This window comes from Salmo trutta, chromosome 28 (genome assembly GCF_901001165.1).
Source record: "Salmo trutta chromosome 28, fSalTru1.1, whole genome shotgun sequence".
Classification (NCBI taxonomy): Eukaryota; Metazoa; Chordata; class Actinopteri; order Salmoniformes; family Salmonidae; genus Salmo; species Salmo trutta.
Window position 1 is genome coordinate 37193904 of NC_042984.1, and position 8182 is coordinate 37202085.

The 8182-nt window shown below is 45.0% G+C and overlaps 1 protein-coding gene across 1 annotated transcript in view; it reads right to left on the reverse strand.

Moving 5' to 3' along the window:
• The window catches only part of LOC115166150 (hormone receptor 4), a 37853-nt gene extending 30748 nt beyond the window's left edge, over positions 1-7105 (reverse strand). The window contains exon 1 of the mRNA XM_029719887.1: positions 6696-7105. The gene's annotated coding sequence lies outside the window, so the exon portion shown is untranslated. The remainder of the gene's footprint in view (positions 1-6695) is intronic.
• Between the last annotated feature and the right edge of the window lie 1077 nt (positions 7106-8182).

Sequence of the window (8182 nt, forward strand, 5' to 3'; positions counted from 1 at the left end):
CGATTCTCCGTCTTAAATTTTATAGTTTATTTGCGTATTAGGGTACCTATTGTTTGATTATAAACGTTGATTGACTTGTTTGGATAAATTTATTGGTAACGTTTGGGATTCATTTTGTATGCATTTTGAAGGAGGGAAACCGAGTGGATTATTGACTGAAGCACGCCAGCTAAACTGAGTTTTTATGGATATAAAGAAGGACATTATTGAACAAAAGGACCATTTGTAATGTAACTGGGACCTTTTGGAGTGCCAATAGAAGAAGATCTTCAAAGGTAAGGCATATATTATATTGCTATTTCTGACTTTCATGTCGCAACTCCCTGGTTGAAAATGATTTGTTATGCATTTGTGTACTGGGCGCTGTCCTCAGACAATCGCATGGTTTGCTTTCGCCCTAAAGTCTTTTTTTGGATTAACAACAAGTTAAGCTTTATTTTGATGTATTGCACTTGTGATTTAATGAAAGTTTAATATTTATAGTAATTTAATTTGAATTTGGTGCTCTGCAATTTCACCGGAAATTGTCGAAATGGGACGGTAGCGTCCCACTAATCCACAAGAAGTTAACCAACCCATAAAGTAAAATGTAACATCCATATATGGCCAGCTATGTAAACTTTAACATTAATTTACCTGCAATAGATGTCGTTCAATTGGTAACATGCATTTTTGTCTTCTTCTGATGCCTCTTAAGAGGAAAGTAATCTAAAAGTAACTAAATGTAATCAGATTATGTTACTGAGTTGGGTAATCAAAAAGTTACATTACTGATTACAATTTTGGACAGGTAACTAGTAACTGTAACTGATTACATTTAGAAAGTAACCTACCCAACCCTGCACATGCACACATGCACACATGCACACACAATAACAATAATACACTAGTAGCCCATTTGTTGTAGAGAGTCACAGTTGCGAGTCAGAGAAAGACTCTCCAACGGCCTCTCCATGCCTCCTCTCTCAGCTGTGCCTTGCTCCATGCATGACTGTACCCCTGTAAAAATAGACCTCTTAAAGGGCCAGCAACCAGTCAGTCCCAGACAAGAGGCCAGTCAATTTAAGAAGTACACTGACATCCAATTATCTTTCATGAGTTTCAATTAGGAATTGGTGTATGTGTTTATTTGTGTGCCTGTGCGTGCTCATGTGTGTGTGTGTGTCTATGTTTCTAAAAGAGGGAAAGTGAGTTCATTCTCATTCAGAGATGTACTCACTCTTCAGCGTCCCCCACACGCTCACACACAACACACACATGGTGTTGACGATAAACCTTGGATGAAATGGTTGTAGCACAGTTTATATTATCCCTTTAGCTTTCAGAATGAACCCTGGTGGGTTCTTAGGCGATACTGAGCTCTTTAAGCTTCTGACCTTATCATTCAAATTAGGATCGTTATGTAAACCGTCAAAGAGAAGAAGTCAGCAGGCAGTGCCAGGTAGGTACTCAGTTTCCCAATGAGGACATGTGTTTGAGTGACAGTGAATGCGACTGACAGGCACAATGGGAGTCAGATGCCATTCCGGCTTGATCACTTCATCTCAGAGGTTTGAGACAGGAGACTACAACTTCAAATGAAAACTAAAGGCCTAACACAACAAATCTACATGTGTGAACTGATACCAGCCCACCCTGCCAAACCTAATGCACGCATGCAAAAACACGCACACTCGCACTTACGCACTTATGCACACACTCACACATACACACCCGGATGTACATACAGTACATATGGACATTCAGAAAAACACACAGTAACAAAGAAGTGCCCAACTTTGCCTAGTCCTTTCAAAGGCAAGGGCGAATCTGACACCAAAAACAACATTGAAACGGTTGAAAGTACAATCGATTCATATACGGGGAACAGACTAACAGATGCTGACCATGCATACTCTTACGTTATAATATGATATACAGTATCTCCTATCTCTGGAATATCACTGTGAGACAGCTATATGTCTGACACCAGAAGAACATTCAGTAAACTCTCTATTCAGACTGGAAGGGGTGGAGGCTAACCGTAGACACTGATTTAAGGTCAATTTAGTGTTTTTCTCATTGTGGATTAACTTCTACTTGTAGTATTCCAATCATCTTCAACAGTCAGTCCAGGTGGGAAGGAAATTGTTAGACTACACGTTAGAGTGTAATACTTGGTAATGGAAGTTATTCTATGCAAACTGACTTTGGGGTACCAAGAAATACACTGTGTAATTGAAAGATGTTTGAGTATGTGAGCTGCAGTGGCTGGAGCACTCCCGTGGAAGCAGAAAGAGCTATAATCATGCATGTATGGGCATTGCCTCCTCCACCATAGTGCTATAACTAGATATCACGCAGTGGGCAGAGAAACAGGGAGTGCTCGGGTGTACTGTCCCCACCAAAAAAACACTCACCTCCACAAAGTGTTATAGCACACACTCATACATATGGACGCAAGTGCACACACACGCAAGCAAGCAAGGATGCACGCAAGCACGCACATCTAGGTATATGGTCTTCAACTCCTTTCAAAGTGAACCCACTGGTGAGATCCATCTCAGACTATAGCAACACACAAATCAAGTTCCCATCTCTTCTTAAAAAATGCACTGTCTTAAAATGCATCGTCTAACTGCTTACATTTCTTCAAATGGTATAGCCACAATAATACTTCCTCTGTTGCAGGTATGAATGGACCCAACCCAGACAGTCTAGCTTACTCCTTTTATTCATGACGTTGATTGCAGTCTATTTGTCTGATTATCTGTATTTGTCCTGCACTTTGTACTGGTCTAAAGGGACTGCTGTTGTGAGAAAGGTTTCTTACAAATAAAGGCAATCAATTTGATCATTGAATACAGAACCTTGCTTTCTGTCTGTCCTTTAACCCCAACTTCCAACCACCACATTTACAGTCTCCCACGCCGGCGCAGGGTTCTGCTTTGTGGAGAAGAACAACAAAACCCTGCGTCCGTGTATGGACTACCGGGGCCTGAATAACATCATGGTTAAAAACCGTTACCTGCTCCCACTCATTGCCTTGGCTTTCGAGCCTCTCCAGAGGGCTACCATCTTCTCCAAGTTCGACCTCCGGAACACCTACCATATGGTACGGATGCGGGAAGGGGATGAGTGGAATACCGCCTTTAACATGGCTAGCGGCCACTACGAATACCTGGTGATGCCGTTTGGACTGACCAACACTCCCGCTGTGTTCCAGGCCCTGGTAAACGACGTTCTCCGGGAACATGTTTAACCGGTTCGTATTCGTCTACACTGATGACATCCTCGGGTTTTCCCACTCAGCTCACGAACATGTCCTCCATGTCAGAAAAGTCCTCCAGGGTCTTCTGGAGAACCAGCTGCATGTCAAAGCGGAAATATTCAAATTCCATCGCTCCACCATCTCCTTCCTGGGGTACATCATAGCTGCAGGCAACATCCAGATGTATCCTAAAAAGGTGAGAGCGGTGGTGGATTGGCCACATCCCACCTCCAGTGTTCAGCTGCAACGCATCCTGGGGTTCGCCCATTTCCACCGCAGGTTCATCCGGAGCTACAGCACCCGGGCTTCCCCCCTGTCAGCACTCAAATCTCCCAAGGTCCCGTTTAAGTGGTCTACAGCTGCAGAACAGGCATTCTTGGACCTCAAACACCAATTCACTACTGCCCCCATACTAATCCATCCAGAGCCGTCTCGGATGTCAGAGTGGGGGCTGTCCTGTCCCAGCGTTCAGCCCATAACCAAAAGCTGCATCCTTGCTTATTCCTTTACCATCGTCTCGACCCCATGGAAAGGAACTACAACATCCAGTTAGCCAGAGGAGCCCCGGATAACCGGATGTCTGTCCCGGACTCTGCCCATTCCTCAGTTCTGGAATGGGCTCATTCCGCTCGACTGGCCTGCCATCCTGGCTCCCATCAGAAGCTGGCCTTTGTACAACAACATTTTTGGTGTCCCACCTTGGTTCCTGACGTCTCCGCATTCGTGCACCGTGTGTGCCCAGAATAAGACTCCTCGGCAAGCTCCGGCTGGCTTCCTTCAAGTACTTCCTATCCCTCATCATCCCTGGTCACACATATCCCTGGACTCCGTCACTGGTTTCCCCCCGTCTGATGGCAACACGGTTATCCTTACGGTGGTGGACTGGTTTTCCAAAGCCTCCCACTTCATCCCTTTGCCCAAGCTACCCTCAGCCAAGGAGTCGGCCCAGCTGATGGTGCAGCACGTCTTCCGGATCCATGGACTTCCGGTGGACATGGTCTCCGACGAGGGTCTCAGTTCTCGTCCCAGTTCTGGAAGGCATTCTTCACGCTCATTGGGTCGTCGGCCAGCCTGTCCTCCCGGTTCCACCGCAAGTCTAATGGCCAGCCAGAGCGATCCAATCAGGACATGGAGACAACTCTTTGCTACCTGGTCTCCGCCAATCCCACCACCTGGAGCCAGAATCTCATGTGGGTAGAATATGCCCGCAACACCCTCCCTTGCTCAGCCACTGGTCTCTCTCCTTTTGAGTGCTCCCTGGGATATCAGCCCCCGCTCTTCCCGGAGCAAGAGGAAGAGGTCAGCATACCCTCGGCCCAGATGTTCGTCTGCCGCTGTCACCATACCTGGAAGAGAGCCCGGTCAGCTCTTCTCAAGACCACCTCCAGGTATCAACAACAGGCAGACCGCCACCAGACACCGGCTCCCGTTATTGGGAGGGTATGGCCATCCAATCCTGACCTGCCCCTCCAGGTAGAGTCTTGCAAACTGTGCCCCTGTTTTATCAGCTCTTTCCCCATCTCCAAGATCCTTAGCCCCTCTGATGTTCGTCTTCTGTTGCCCCGTACCCTCCATATACACGACCATTCAAAGGTTTGGGGTCACTTAGAAATGTCCTTGTTTTTGAAAGAAAAGCAACTTTTTTGTCCATTAAAATAACTTCAAATTGATCAGAAATACAGTGTAGACATTGTTAATGTTGTAAATGACTATTGTAGCTGGAAACTTCAGATTTTTTATGGAATATCTACATTGCGTACAGAGGCCCATTATCAGCAACCATCACTCCTGTGTTCCAATGGCACGTTGTGTTAGCTAATCCAAGTTTATCATTTTAAAAGGCAAATTGATCATTAGAAAACCCTTGTGCAATTATGTTAGCACAGCTGAAAACTGTTGTAAAATATGAATTATTGGAACCAAGACTTAAAAAGAACTGATATTGGTGCAAGATGGAGGGAATGTTGGAACTTAAGTGTAAAACTAACAATGACTCAATAATCCATTCTTTCTGGAAATGTTATGAAGTCCAAAAGTTATGGATGGAGTTAGAAAGTTGGCTGTCAGAAGTATTACAATGCAAATGTACTTTTATTCTGCCTGTCCGCATATTTCAATACATGGCATATGAGGGCGCAGTGAGATACCCAATGGGATGGACAATATTTTTATTATCAATCATCTTGAAAAAAACGTATACAAACAAAAAACGGAAATCAACCAATCCTCTGTTGTTAACACAATGGAAAGGTCAAATGCTTTATTATCTAAATGTTGAAAGTCCATGTGAGAGGTTATAGACCTACAGTCAGTGTTCAGATTTCAGTTAGGCCTTCTGTTCCATTTAACCCATCTGAACAGTACAGTTCCTTGACGTGCCATTTTTGAAGTCCCCGTCTTGTGACTGTCAAATTTGTATTGCGCCTCACAATCATCACACATAAGATCTTTCCCAAAAATAAGGCTACTGTTCTGGCCCTCCCTTCCCTTTATTTTCAACTCTCCATTTCACAGCTTTGCTCTTACTCAATTAAACTACGACATTGTCCTTTTTGCCTAACTTTTTCTGCCCAAGTTCCCAAAAGCATTTGCCATTTGGCAATTGCTGTGTATTTGGCACACAAACAGTTAAGCCCTAAAGCCTAACGCCAGATAAAAATTATGAAAAACAAATGTCAATGTACCCTATAAGAATGATACATTTATGAATTCTAAATGCAGTGCTTTCTCTTTATTCAATCACCCACCCACCCTAAACCCGCCAGCCACGCAGATATAACCACGGGGACTGTGGGTTATGAGTCAACCCACACATCACTATTCCTCATATCTACCCCCATATCTGTCCTTCATGTTTGCCCCTCTCGATGTCTGCCCCCCCCCCCCCCCCCCCCCCCATATGTGCCCACTCTGTGACTGTGGCCCCTGGCTATCTCTGGACTGGGTCTATTTCAGCCCACTGCTCTAATTCTGAGCCCAGATCTGCAGGCAGGCTGAATGGTGAACCTACTGGAACCTACACCTCTCTATCCCTTACACACACACACACACACACACACACACACACACACACACACACACACTGGTGTGTAGATACACACACTGTTAGACACACTGCTATGCAAGTACAGTACACACATGCTTCTATACCATATACAGTAAACACATGCATGTTGTATTTCCTTCTCACCCGCACTAACTTTTTTTTTTTTTTTTTACCTCAGACACTTCTAAGATACTTTCTTTCAATATCACACATCCTGAAAATTCTTATAGTCAATACAGCACATTCTCAAACAAGAAACTGCTCTATGCATATATTTTATCCCTTCCATCTATATCTCCGTCTGTATGTCTCACACTCACTCCTACACCCACACACACCCAAACACACACTCTCACAGACCCACACACTCAGGGGGGAGGAAGCATCCCGGTTACCTACCTCTCTGGGTGTCTTTGCGTGGTGAATAACAGAGTGAGTGCTCATTGGATCAGTCAGCAGTAAAGCACTTAGAAACATCCAGTTTTGATACTGCTAGCCTCTCTCTCTTTTCCCCTCCCCTCTGTCTCTCACTCTCTCTTTCTGTCTCCGACTCACTGTCTTCACTCTGTTCTTTCCTTTTCACCTTGTCTCACACTGTTTGCTCTTAACTCGTCTATGTTCTTACACTCTCCGTCTCAAATCAATTCAAGCTAGCTCTCCCTTTGAGTGTGCACTCTCTCTCTCTTTCTCTCTCTCTCTCTCTCCCTTTCTCACTCTGGCTTGCTTGATCTCTCTACCGCCTCCCTCCCTTTCCCCCCCTCTCTCTCTCTCTCTCTCTCTCTCTCTCTCTCTCTCTCTCTCTCTCATACACACACACAACTATATCCCTCTCTCTTTTTCCCTCTCATAAACTCTCTCTTACACTTACAATGCCCTTCTCTCCCTCTTCTCCTTTCTTTCACACAGACTCTGTTACTTTCTTTCCCTCTTACACACTCTCCTTCACACACACGTGATCTCTCCCTTCCCCCCTCTCTCTTTCTCTCTTTCTCTCTCTTGCTCGCTCTCTCTCCCCCCTCTATCTCTCTGTTCCTCCTTCTCTCCCTCTCTCCTGCCTCCTCTTCTCTCTCTCTCTCTCTCTCTCTCCCTCCCTCTCACCCTCCCTCCCTCTCGCCCTCCCTCCCTCTCGCCCTCCCTCACTCCCTCTCTGGATGTATAATTAGCCAGAGCTCAGTGCGGGGCTGCTAACTGATAGAGTCAGGCTCATTGTGGGAGCGTTAGCTAACAATAGTGTTAGCGAGCAGTAGTGTTAGCAGCAGCATTAGTGTTGCTGGGTGGCTAGTGTTTGGCTGAGTGCCCGGCGGCTACGCTCACTAACCTCCTCAGAGCCGGATGCACCGACCCACACCTCACGCCAATCGCTACAACACCTCTGCCTCTCCTCCTATCACAGCACATTAAAATAGGTGTGTGCAGTAACCAGGAGGCGAAACGTTTGAGAAAAGTGGGAGGTGTTTGCATTATGTTTTTTTTATCCATATTCCATTGTCATGGAGATATTCTTTCAATAATGACCTAATGGGAAAACCATGATTTAATGTTAAAAAGATGCATGTTTGATTTCATTTCATTTTTAACAACCAGCATAATAAATCAGTACATAGTTAAGTGTTATTATTTGAATGTTCTTCCTTGTCTAGCATCATGTGAAGCTTATCACTGAACCATGAACCACTGAGAGGTAAGGGACAGAGAGCGCAATGGAGCACACTATAGCATTTGTGGCCTCCACCCGTCATAAATGACATAGCATAAACCCTCAACAGAATTGGCATGGCTCTCTATTAAAAACAACGAACAAAATACAGTACATACTGAACCAATATGGCGGAGATGTGGAGTGATTTTAAAATACACAGCTGGTGAGAAAGAGTGTGACTGGCACG